The sequence below is a fragment of the Labrus bergylta genome, chromosome 8 (assembly GCF_963930695.1).
Source record: "Labrus bergylta chromosome 8, fLabBer1.1, whole genome shotgun sequence".
Lineage (NCBI taxonomy): Eukaryota > Metazoa > Chordata > Actinopteri > Labriformes > Labridae > Labrus > Labrus bergylta.
In genome coordinates, this window is record NC_089202.1 from 322,680 (window position 1) to 334,781 (window position 12,102).

The window sequence follows — 12,102 nt, forward strand, 5'->3', positions numbered from 1 at the left end:
TTTTTTGAAGCCAAAATACTTCAGGAAAATTTTTAACTTTTTTAAAGCCAAAATCCTGTCATGAAAATGTTCAACTTTTTTGAAGCAGAAATCGTTTCATGAAGATCTTCAACTTTTTTGAAGCAGAAATCTTTTCATGAAAATCTTCAACTTTTTTGAAGCAGAAATCTTTTCATGTAAATTTTCAACTCTTTTGAAGCCGAAAAACTTCATGAAAGTTTTCAACTTTTTTGAAGCTGAAATACTTCATGAAAATTTTCAACTTTTTTGAAACCAAAATCTTTTCATGAAAATTTTCAACTTTTTTGAAGAAGAAAAATTTTCATGTAAATTTTCAACTTTTTTAAATCCAAAATCCTGTCATGAAAATTTTCAACTTTTTTGAAGCCAAAATCTTTTCATGGAAAATCTTTGACTTTTTTAATGCAGAAATCTTTTCATGAAAATTTTCAAGCAGCAATCTTTTCATGAAAATTTTCAATTTTTTTAAGCAGAAATCTTTTCATGTAAATTTTCAACTTTTTTGAAGCCGAAATCTTTTCATGAAAATTTTCAACTTTTTAAAAAGCTTGAAATTTTCAACTTTTTTGAAACAGAAATCTTTTCATGTAAATTTTACACTTTTTTGAAGCAGAAAACTTTTCATTTCAATTTTCAACTTTTTTGAAGCCGAAATACTTCATGAAAATCTTCAACTTTTTTGAAGCCGAACTCTTTTCATGAAAAATTTCAAATTTGTTGAAGCTGAAATCTTTTCATGAAAATTTTCAACTTTTTTGAAGCAGAAATCTTTTCATGAAAATTATCAACTTTTTTGAAAATGAAACCTTTTCATTAAAATTTACAACTTTTTTGAAGCCGAAATCTTTTCATGTAAAATTTCAACTTTTTTGAAGCCAAAATACTTTATGAAAATTTTCAACTTTTTTGAAGCCAAAATACTTCAGGAAAATTTTTAACTTTTTTAAAGCCAAAATCCTGTCATAAAAATGTTCAACTTTTTTGAAGCAGAAATCGTTTAATGAAGATCTTCAACTTTTTTGAAGCAGAAATCTTTTCATGAAAATTTTCAACTTTTTTGAAGCAGAAATCTTTTCTGTAAATTTTCAACTTTTTTGAAGCCGAAATACTTCATGAAAATGTTCAACTTTTTTGAAGCCGAAATCTTTTCATGAGAATGTTCAACTTTTTTGAAGCATAAATCTTTTCATGAAAATTTGTAACTTTTTTGAAGCCGAAATCTTTTCATGAAAATGTTCAACTTTTTTGAAGCCGAACTCTTTTCATGAAAAATTTCAAATTTGTTGAAGCTGAAATCTTTTCATGGAAATGTTCAACTTTTTTGAAGCAGAAATCTTTTCATGAAAATTTTCAACTTTTTTAAAGCCGAAATACTTCAGGAAAATTTTCAACTTTTTTGAAGCCGAAATCTTTTCAGGAGAATGTTCAACTTTTTTGAAGCAGAAATCTTTTCATGAAAATTTTCAACTTTTTTGAAGCAGAAATCTTTTCATGAAAATTTTACACTTTTTTAAGCCGAAATACTTCATGAAAATCTTCAACTTTTTTGAAGCCGAACTCTTTTCATGGAAAATTTCAAATTTGTTGAAGCTGAAATCTTTTCATGGAAATTTTCAACTTTTTTGAAGCAGAAATCTTTTCATGAAAATTATCAACTTTTTTGAAAATGAAACCTTTTCATGAAAATGTTCATCTTTTTTGAAGCCGAAATCTTTTCATGTAAAATTTCAACTTTTTTGAAGCCAAAATAGTTCATGAAAATTTTCAACTTCTTTGAAGCCAAAATACTTCAGGAAAATTTTTAACTTTTTTAAAGCCAAAATCCTGTCATGAAAATGTTCAACTTTTTTGAAGCAGAAATCGTTTCATGAAGATCTTCAACTTTTTTGAAGCAGAAATCTTTTCATGAAAATCTTCAACTTTTTTGAAGCAGAAATCTTTTCATGTAAATTTTCAAATCTTTTGAAGCCGAAAAACTTCATGAAAGTTTTCAACTTTTTTGAAGCTGAAATACTTCATGAATATTTTTAACTTTTTTGAAGCCAAAATCTTTTCATGAAAATGTTCAACTTTTTTGAAGCCGAAATCTTTTCATGAAAATTTTCAACTTTTTTGAATCTGAAATACTTCATGAAAATTTTTAACGTTTTTGAAGCCGAAATCTTTTCATGAAAATTTTCAACTTTTTTGAAGCAGAAATCTTTTCATGAAAATTATCAACTTTTTTGAAAATGAAACCTTTTCATGAAAATTTTCAACTTTTTTGAAGCCGAAATCTTTTCATGTAAAAATTCAACTTTTTTGAAGCCAAAATACTTTATGAAAATTTTTAACTTTTTTAAAGCCAAAATCCTGTCATAAAAATGTTCAACTTTTTTGAAGCAGAAATCGTTTCATGAAGATCTTCAACTTTTTTGAAGCAGATATCTTTTCATGAAAATTTTCAACTTTTTTGAAGCAGAAATCTTTTCATGAAAATTTTCAACTTTTTTGAAGCCGAAATCTTTTCAGGAGAATGTTCAACTTTTTTGAAGCAGAAATCTTTTCATGAAAATTTGTAACTTTTTTGAAGCCGAAATCTTTTCATGAAAATCTTCACCTTTTTTGAAGCCGAAATCTTTTCAGGAGAATGTTCAACTTTTTTGAAAATGAAACCTTTTCATGAAAATTTTCAACTTTTTTGAAGCCGAAATCTTTTCAGGAGAATGTTCAACTTTTTTGAAAATGAAACCTTTTCATGAAAATTTTCAACTTTTTTGAAGCCGAAATCTTTTCATGTAAAAATTCAACTTTTTTGAAGCCAAAATACTTTATGAAAATTTTTAACTTTTTTAAAGACAAAATCCTGTCATAAAAATGTTCAACTTTTTTGAAGCAGAAATCGTTTCATGAAGATCTTCAACTTTTTTGAAGCAGAAATCTTTTCATGAAAATTTTCAACTTTTTTGAAGCAGAAATCTTTTCAGGAGAATGTTCAACTTTTTTGAAGCAGAAATCTTTTCATGAAAATTTGTAACTTTTTTGAAGCCGAAATCTTTTCATGAAAATTTTCAACTTTTTTGAAGCAGAAATCTTTTCATGAAAATTTTACACTTTTTTGAAGCAGAAATCTTTTCATTCAAATTTGTAACTTTTTTGAAGCCGAAATACTTCATGAAAATCTTCAACTTTTTTGAAGCCGAACTCTTTTCATGGAAAATTTCAAATTTGTTGAAGCTGAAATCTTTTCATGGAAATTTTCAACTTTTTTGAAGCAGAAATCTTTTCATGAAAATTATCAACTTTTTTGAAAATGATATCTTTTCATGAAAATGTTCATCTTTTTTGAAGCCGAAATCTTTTCATGTAAAATTTCAACTTTTTTGAAGCCAAAATACTTCATGAAAATTTTCAACTTTTTTGAAGCCAAAATACTTCAGGAAAATTTTTAACTTTTTTAAAGCCAAAATCCTGTCATGAAAATGTTCAACTTTTTTGAAGCAGAAATCGTTTCATGAAGATCTTCAACTTTTTTGAAGCAGAAATCTTTTCATGAAAATCTTCAACTTTTTTGAAGCAGAAATCTTTTCATGTAAATTTTCAACTCTTTTGAAGCCGAAAAACTTCATGAAAGTTTTCAACTTTTTTGAAGCTGAAATACTTCATGAAAATTTTCAACTTTTTTGAAACCAAAATCTTTTCATGAAAATTTTCAACTTTTTTGAAGAAGAAAAATTTTCATGTAAATTTTCAACTTTTTTAAATCCAAAATCCTGTCATGAAAATTTTCAACTTTTTTGAAGCCAAAATCTTTTCATGGAAAATCTTTGACTTTTTTAATGCAGAAATCTTTTCATGAAAATTTTCAAGCAGCAATCTTTTCATGAAAATTTTCAATTTTTTTAAGCAGAAATCTTTTCATGTAAATTTTCAACTTTTTTGAAGCCGAAATCTTTTCATGAAAATTTTCAACTTTTTAAAAAGCTTGAAATTTTCAACTTTTTTGAAACAGAAATCTTTTCATGTAAATTTTACACTTTTTTGAAGCAGAAAACTTTTCATTTCAATTTTCAACTTTTTTGAAGCCGAAATACTTCATGAAAATCTTCAACTTTTTTGAAGCCGAACTCTTTTCATGAAAAATTTCAAATTTGTTGAAGCTGAAATCTTTTCATGAAAATTTTCAACTTTTTTGAAGCAGAAATCTTTTCATGAAAATTATCAACTTTTTTGAAAATGAAACCTTTTCATTAAAATTTTCAACTTTTTTGAAGCCGAAATCTTTTCATGTAAAATTTCAACTTTTTTGAAGCCAAAATACTTTATGAAAATTTTCAACTTTTTTGAAGCCAAAATACTTCAGGAAAATTTTTAACTTTTTTAAAGCCAAAATCCTGTCATAAAAATGTTCAACTTTTTTGAAGCAGAAATCGTTTAATGAAGATCTTCAACTTTTTTGAAGCAGAAATCTTTTCATGAAAATTTTCAACTTTTTTGAAGCAGAAATCTTTTCTGTAAATTTTCAACTTTTTTGAAGCCGAAATACTTCATGAAAATGTTCAACTTTTTTGAAGCCGAAATCTTTTCATGAGAATGTTCAACTTTTTTGAAGCATAAATCTTTTCATGAAAATTTTCAACTTTTTTGAAGCCGAAATCTTTTCATGAAAATGTTCAACTTTTTTGAAGCCGAACTCTTTTCATGAAAAATTTCAAATTTGTTGAAGCTGAAATCTTTTCATGGAAATGTTCAACTTTTTTGAAGCAGAAATCTTTTCATGAAAATTTTCAACTTTTTTAAAGCCGAAATACTTCAGGAAAATTTTCAACTTTTTTGAAGCAGAAATCTTTTCTGTAAATTTTCAACTTTTTTGAAGCCGAAATACTTCATGAAAATGTTCAACTTTTTTGAAGCCGAAATCTTTTCATGAGAATGTTCAACTTTTTTGAAGCATAAATCTTTTCATGAAAATTTGTAACTTTTTTGAAGCCGAAATCTTTTCATGAAAATGTTCAACTTTTTTGAAGCCGAACTCTTTTCATGAAAAATTTCAAATTTGTTGAAGCTGAAATCTTTTCATGGAAATGTTCAACTTTTTTGAAGCTGAAATCTTTTCATGGAAATGTTCAACTTTTTTGAAGCAGAAATCTTTTCATGAAAATTTTTAACTTTTTTGAAGCCGAAATACTTATTGAAGATTTTCGACTTTTTTGAAGCCGAAATTTTTTCATGTAAATTTGTAACTTTTTTAAAGCCAAAATCCTGTCATGAAAATTTTACACTTTTTTGCAGCAGAAATCTTTTCACGAAAATCTTCAACTTTTTTGAAGCAGAAATCTTTTCATGAAAATTTTCAACTTTTTTGAAGCCAAAATCTTTTCATGAAAATTTTAAACTTTTTTGAAGAAGAAATCTTTTCATGTAAATTTTCAACTTTTTTAAAGCCAAAATCCTGTCATTAAAATTTTCAACTTTTTTGAAGCCGAATTACTTCATGAAAATTTTCAACTTTTTTGAAGCCGAAATCTTTTCATGAAAGTTTTCAACTTTTTAAAAGCTTGAAATTTTCAACTTTTTTGAAACAGAAATCTTTTCATGAAAGTTTTCAACTTTTTTGAAGCAGAAATCTTTTCATGAAAATCTTCAACTTTTTTGAAGCCGAAATCTTTTCATGAAAGTTTTCAACTTTTTTGAAGCCAAAATCTTTTCATGAAAATTTTCAACTTTTTTGAAGCCGAAATACTTCATGAAAATCTTCAACTTTTGTAAAGCAGAAAAACGTCATGAAAATTTTCAACTTTTTTGAAGCTTAAATACTTCATGAAAATTTTCAACTTTTTTGAAGCCGAATTACTTCATGAAAATTTTCAACTTTTTTGAAGCCAAAATCTTTTCATGAAAATTTTAAACTTTTTTGAAGAAGAAATCTTTTCATGTAAATTTTCAACTTTTTTAAAGCCAAAATCCTGTCATTAAAATTTTCAACTTTTTTGAAGCCGAAATCTTTTCATGAAAGTTTTCAACTTTTTAAAAGCTTGAAATTTTCAACTTTTTTGAAACAGAAATCTTTTCATGTAAATTTTGAACTTTTTTAAAGCCAAAATCCTGTCATGAAAATTTTACACTTTTTTGCAGCAGAAATCTTTTCACGAAAATCTTCAACTTTTTTGAAGCAGAAATCTTTTCATGAAAATTTTCAACTTTTTTGAAGCCAAAATCTTTTCATGAAAATTTTAAACTTTTTTGAAGAAGAAATCTTTTCATGTAAATTTTCAACTTTTTTAAAGCCAAAATCCTGTCATTAAAATTTTCAACTTTTTTGAAGCCGAATTACTTCATGAAAATTTTCAACTTTTTTGAAGCCGAAATCTTTTCATGAAAGTTTTCAACTTTTTAAAAGCTTGAAATTTTCAACTTTTTTGAAACAGAAATCTTTTCATGAAAGTTTTCAACTTTTTTGAAGCAGAAATCTTTTCATGAAAATCTTCAACTTTTTTGAAGCCGAAATCTTTTCATGAAAGTTTTCAACTTTTTTGAAGCCAAAATCTTTTCATGAAAATTTTCAACTTTTTTGAAGCCGAAATACTTCATGAAAATCTTCAACTTTTGTAAAGCAGAAAAACGTCATGAAAATTTTCAACTTTTTTGAAGCTTAAATACTTCATGAAAATTTTCAACTTTTTTGAAGCCGAATTACTTCATGAAAATTTTCAACTTTTTTGAAGCCAAAATCTTTTCATGAAAATTTTAAACTTTTTTGAAGAAGAAATCTTTTCATGTAAATTTTCAACTTTTTTAAAGCCAAAATCCTGTCATTAAAATTTTCAACTTTTTTGAAGCCGAAATCTTTTCATGAAAGTTTTCAACTTTTTAAAAGCTTGAAATTTTCAACTTTTTTGAAACAGAAATCTTTTCATGTAAATTTTGAACTTTTTTGAAAATGAAATCTTTTCATGAAAGTTTTCAACTTTTTCAAAGCTGAAATACTTCATGAAAGTTTTCAACTTTTTTAAAGCTGAAATCTTTATATGTAAATTTTCAACTTTTTTGAAGCAGAAATCTTTTCATGAAAATTTTTAACTTTTTTGAAGCCGAAATACTTATTGAAGATTTTCGACTTTTTTGAAGCCGAAATTTTTTCATGTAAATTTGTAACTTTTTTAAAGCCAAAATCCTGTCATGAAAATTTTACACTTTTTTGCAGCAGAAATCTTTTCACGAAAATCTTCAACTTTTTTGAAGCAGAAATCTTTTCATGAAAATTTTCAACTTTTTTGAAGCCAAAATCTTTTCATGAAAATTTTAAACTTTTTTGAAGAAGAAATCTTTTCATGTAAATTTTCAACTTTTTTAAAGCCAAAATCCTGTCATTAAAATTTTCAACTTTTTTGAAGCCGAATTACTTCATGAAAATTTTCAACTTTTTTGAAGCCGAAATCTTTTCATGAAAGTTTTCAACTTTTTAAAAGCTTGAAATTTTCAACTTTTTTGAAACAGAAATCTTTTCATGAAAGTTTTCAACTTTTTTGAAGCAGAAATCTTTTCATGAAAATCTTCAACTTTTTTGAAGCCGAAATCTTTTCATGAAAGTTTTCAACTTTTTTGAAGCCAAAATCTTTTCATGAAAATTTTCAACTTTTTTGAAGCCGAAATACTTCATGAAAATCTTCAACTTTTGTAAAGCAGAAAAACGTCATGAAAATTTTCAACTTTTTTGAAGCTTAAATACTTCATGAAAATTTTCAACTTTTTTGAAGCCGAATTACTTCATGTAAATTTTCAACTTTTTTGAAGCCAAAATCTTTTCATGAAAATTTTAAACTTTTTTGAAGAAGAAATCTTTTCATGTAAATTTTCAACTTTTTTAAAGCCAAAATCCTGTCATTAAAATTTTCAACTTTTTTGAAGCCGAAATCTTTTCATGAAAGTTTTCAACTTTTTAAAAGCTTGAAATTTTCAACTTTTTTGAAACAGAAATCTTTTCATGTAAATTTTGAACTTTTTTGAAAATGAAATCTTTTCATGAAAGTTTTCAACTTTTTCAAAGCTGAAATACTTCATGAAAGTTTTCAACTTTTTTAAAGCTGAAATCTTTATATGTAAATTTTCAACTTTATTCAAACTGATATTCTGTCCTGACTACATTTTCTAACTCAAAGTGTCGTTTCAAAGGAAAAATACTGTTAGAAGGAGTGATTCAGACAAAATTAGATGAAACAGCAGCACTGGTAACAAATAAGCGCAGTTAGATGAAATTACATCAAAAACAACATTCCCTGAGCCAGACAACGCTATTAACAGCTTTAGTGATCAAATTGAGCGTATCTTGCGAAGCTGAGCTCGAAAGTGACATGAAACATGTTTTTGAGACATAAAGTGACACTTACAGTGAATACCTGTCCTGACTACATTTTCTAACTCAAAGTGTCGTTTCAAAGTAAAAATACTGTTAGAAGGGAGTGATTCAGACAAAATTAGATGAAACAGCAGCACTGGTAACAAACAACGCTATTAACAGCTTTAGTGATCAAATTGAGCGTATCTTGCGAAGCTGAGCTCGAAAGTGACATGAAACATGTTTTTGAGACATAAAGTGACACTTACTGTTCCGACTACATTTTCTAACTCAAAGTGTCGTTTCAAAGTAAAAATACTGTTAGAAGGAGTGATTCAGACAAAATTAGATGAAACAGCAGCACTGGTAACAAATAAGCGCAGTTAGATGAAATTACATCAAAAACAACATTCCCTGAGCCAGACAACGCTATTAACAGCTTTAGTGATCAAATTGAGCGTATCTTGCGAAGCTGAGCTCGAAAGTGACATGAAACATGTTTTTGAGACATAAAGTGACACTTACAGTGAATACCTGTCCTGACTACATTTTCTAACTCAAAGTGTCGTTTCAAAGTAAAAATACTGTTAGAAGGGAGTGATTCAGACAAAATTAGATGAAACAGCAGCACTGGTAACAAACAACGCTATTAACAGCTTTAGTGATCAAATTGAGCGTATCTTGCGAAGCTGAGCTCGAAAGTGACATGAAACATGTTTTTGAGACATAAAGTGACACTTACTGTTCCGAATACATTTTCTAACTCAAAGTGTCGTTTCAAAGTAAAAATACTGTTAGAAGGAGTGATTCAGACAAAATTAGATGAAACAGCAGCACTGGTAACAAATAAGCGCAGTGAGATGAAATTACATCAAAAACAACATTCCCTGAGCCAGACAACGCTATTAACAGCTTTAGTGATCAAATTGAGCGTATCTTGCGAAGCTGAGCTCGAAAGTGACATGAAACATGTTTTTGAGACATAAAGTGACACTTACAGTGAATACCTGTCCTGACTACATTTTCTAACTCAAAGTGTCGTTTCAAAGTAAAAATACTGTTAGAAGGAGTGATTCAGACAAAATTAGATGAAACAGCAGCACTGGTAACAAACAACGCTATTAACAGCTTTAGTGATCAAATTGAGCGTATCTTGCGAAGTTGTGCTCGAAAGTGACATGAAACATGTTTTGAACAGTAAGTGTCCTTTTATGTCTCAAAAACATGTTTCATGTCACTTTCGAGCTCAGCTTCGCAAGATACGCTCAATTTGATCACTAAAGCTGTTAATAGCGTTGTCTGGCTCAGGGAATGTTGATTTTGATGTCATTTCATGTAACTGCGCTCATTTGTTACCAGTACAGCTGTTTCATCTAATTTTGTCTGAATCACTCCTTCTTACAGTATTTTTACTTTGAAACGACGCTTTCAGTTAGAAAATGTAGTCTGAACAGTAAGTGTCACTTAATGTCTGAAAAACATGTTTCATGTCACTTTCGAGCTCAGCTTCGCAAGATACGCTCAATTTGATCACTAAAGCTGTTAATAGCGTTGTCAGGCTCAGGGAATGTTGATTTTGATGTCATTTCATGTAACTGCGCTCATTTGTTACCAGTACAGCTGTTTCATCTAATTTTGTCTGAATCACTCCTTCTAACAGTATTTTTACTTTGAAACGACGCTTTCTGTTAGAAAATGTAGTCTGAACAGTAAGTGTCACTTTATGTCTGAAAAACATGTTTCATGTCACTTTCGAGCTCAGCTTCGCAAGATACGCTCAATTTGATCACTAAAGCTGTTAATAGCGTTGTCAGGCTCAGGGAATGTTGATTTTGATGTCATTTCATGTAACTGCGCTCATTTGTTACCAGTACAGCTGTTTCATCTAATTTTGTCTGAATCACTCCTTCTTACAGTATTTTTACTTTGAAACGACGCTTTCAGTTAGAAAATGTAGTCTGAACAGTAAGTGTCACTTAATGTCTGAAAAACATGTTTCATGTCACTTTCGAGCTCAGCTTCGCAAGATACGCTCAATTTGATCACTAAAGCTGTTAATATCATTGTTTGTTACCAGTACAGCTGTTTCATCTAATTTTGTCTGAATCACTCCTTCTAACAGTATTTTTACTTTGAAACTACACTTTGAGTTAGAAAATGTAGAGTATCAGTTTGAATAAAGTCGAAAATTTTCATGAAAAGATTTCTGCTTCAAAAAAGTGTAAATTTTTCATTTCAGGATTTTGGCTTTAAAAAAGGTAAAGATTTTCATGAAGTCTTTCGGCTTCAAAAAAGTTGAAAAATTTCATGAAATATTTCGTCTTCAAAAAAGATGAAAATTTTCATGAAAAGATTTCGGCTTCAAAAAAGTTAAACATTTTCATGAACTATTTCGGAATCAAAAAAGTTGAAAATTTTAATGAAAAGATTTAGACTTCAAAAAAGTTGAAAATGTCCATGAATTTTTTGGACTTCAAAAAAGTCTAAAATTTTCATGAAAAGATTTATGATTCAAAAATGTTGAAAATTTTCATGAACTATTTCGACTTCAAAAAAGTCTAAAATTTTCATGAAGTATTTCGGCTTCAAAAAAGTCGACGATTTTCATGAAAAGATTTCGGCTTCAAAAAGTTGAAAATTTTCATGAAAAGATTTCGGCTTCAAGAAATTTGAAAATTTTCATGAAGTATTTCGTCTTCAAAAAAGTTGAAAATTTTCATGAAAAGATTTAGACTTCAAAAAAGTTGAAAATGTTCATGAATTTTTTCGATTTCAAAAAAAGTCTAAAATTTTCATGAAAAGATTTCTGCTTCAAAAACTTGAAGATTTTCATGAAAAGATTTCTGCATCAAAAAAGTTGAAAATTTTCATGAAAAGATTTCGGCTTCAAAAAAGTTGAAAATTTTCATGAACTATTTTAAGTTTCAAAAAAGTTGAAAATTTTCATGAAGTATTTCGGCTTCAAAAAAGTCGACAATTTTCATGAAAAGATTTCGGCTTCAAAAAAGTTGAAAATTTACATTAAAAGATTTCGGCTTCAAAAAAGTTAAAAATTTTCATGAAAAGATTTCTGCTTCAAAAAAGTTGAAAATTTTCATGAAAAGATTTATGCTTCAAAAAAGTTGAAAATTTTCATGAAGTATTTCGGCTCCAAAAAAGTTGAAAATTTTAATGAAAACATTTAGACTTGAAAAAAGCTAAAAATTTTCATGAATTTTTTCGACTTCAAAAAAGTCTAAAATTTTCATGAAAAGATTTATGCTTCAAAAAAGTTGAAAATTTTCATGAAAAGATTTCGGCTTCAAAAAAGTTGAAAATTTTCATGAACTATTTTAAGTTTCAAAAAAGTTGAAAATTTTCATGAAGTATTTCGGCTTCAAAAAAGTCGACGATTTTCATGAAAAGATTTCGGCTTCAAAAAAGTTAAAAATTTTCATGAAAAGATTTCTGCTTCAAAAAAGTTGAAAATTTTCATGAAAAGATTTATGCTTCAAAAAAGTTGAAAATTTTCATGAAACGATTTCGGCTTCAAAAAGTTGAAAATTTTCATGAAAAGATTTAGGTTTCAAAAAAGTTGAAAATTTTCATGAAGTATTTCGGCATCAAAAAAGTTGAAAATTTACATTAAAAGATTTAGGTTTCAAAAAAGTTGAAAATTTTCGAGAAGTATTTCGGCATCAAAAAAGTTGAAAATTTACATTAAAAGATTTTGGCTTCAAAAAAGTTGAAAATTTTCATGAAGTATTTCGGCTTCAAAAAAGTCAACG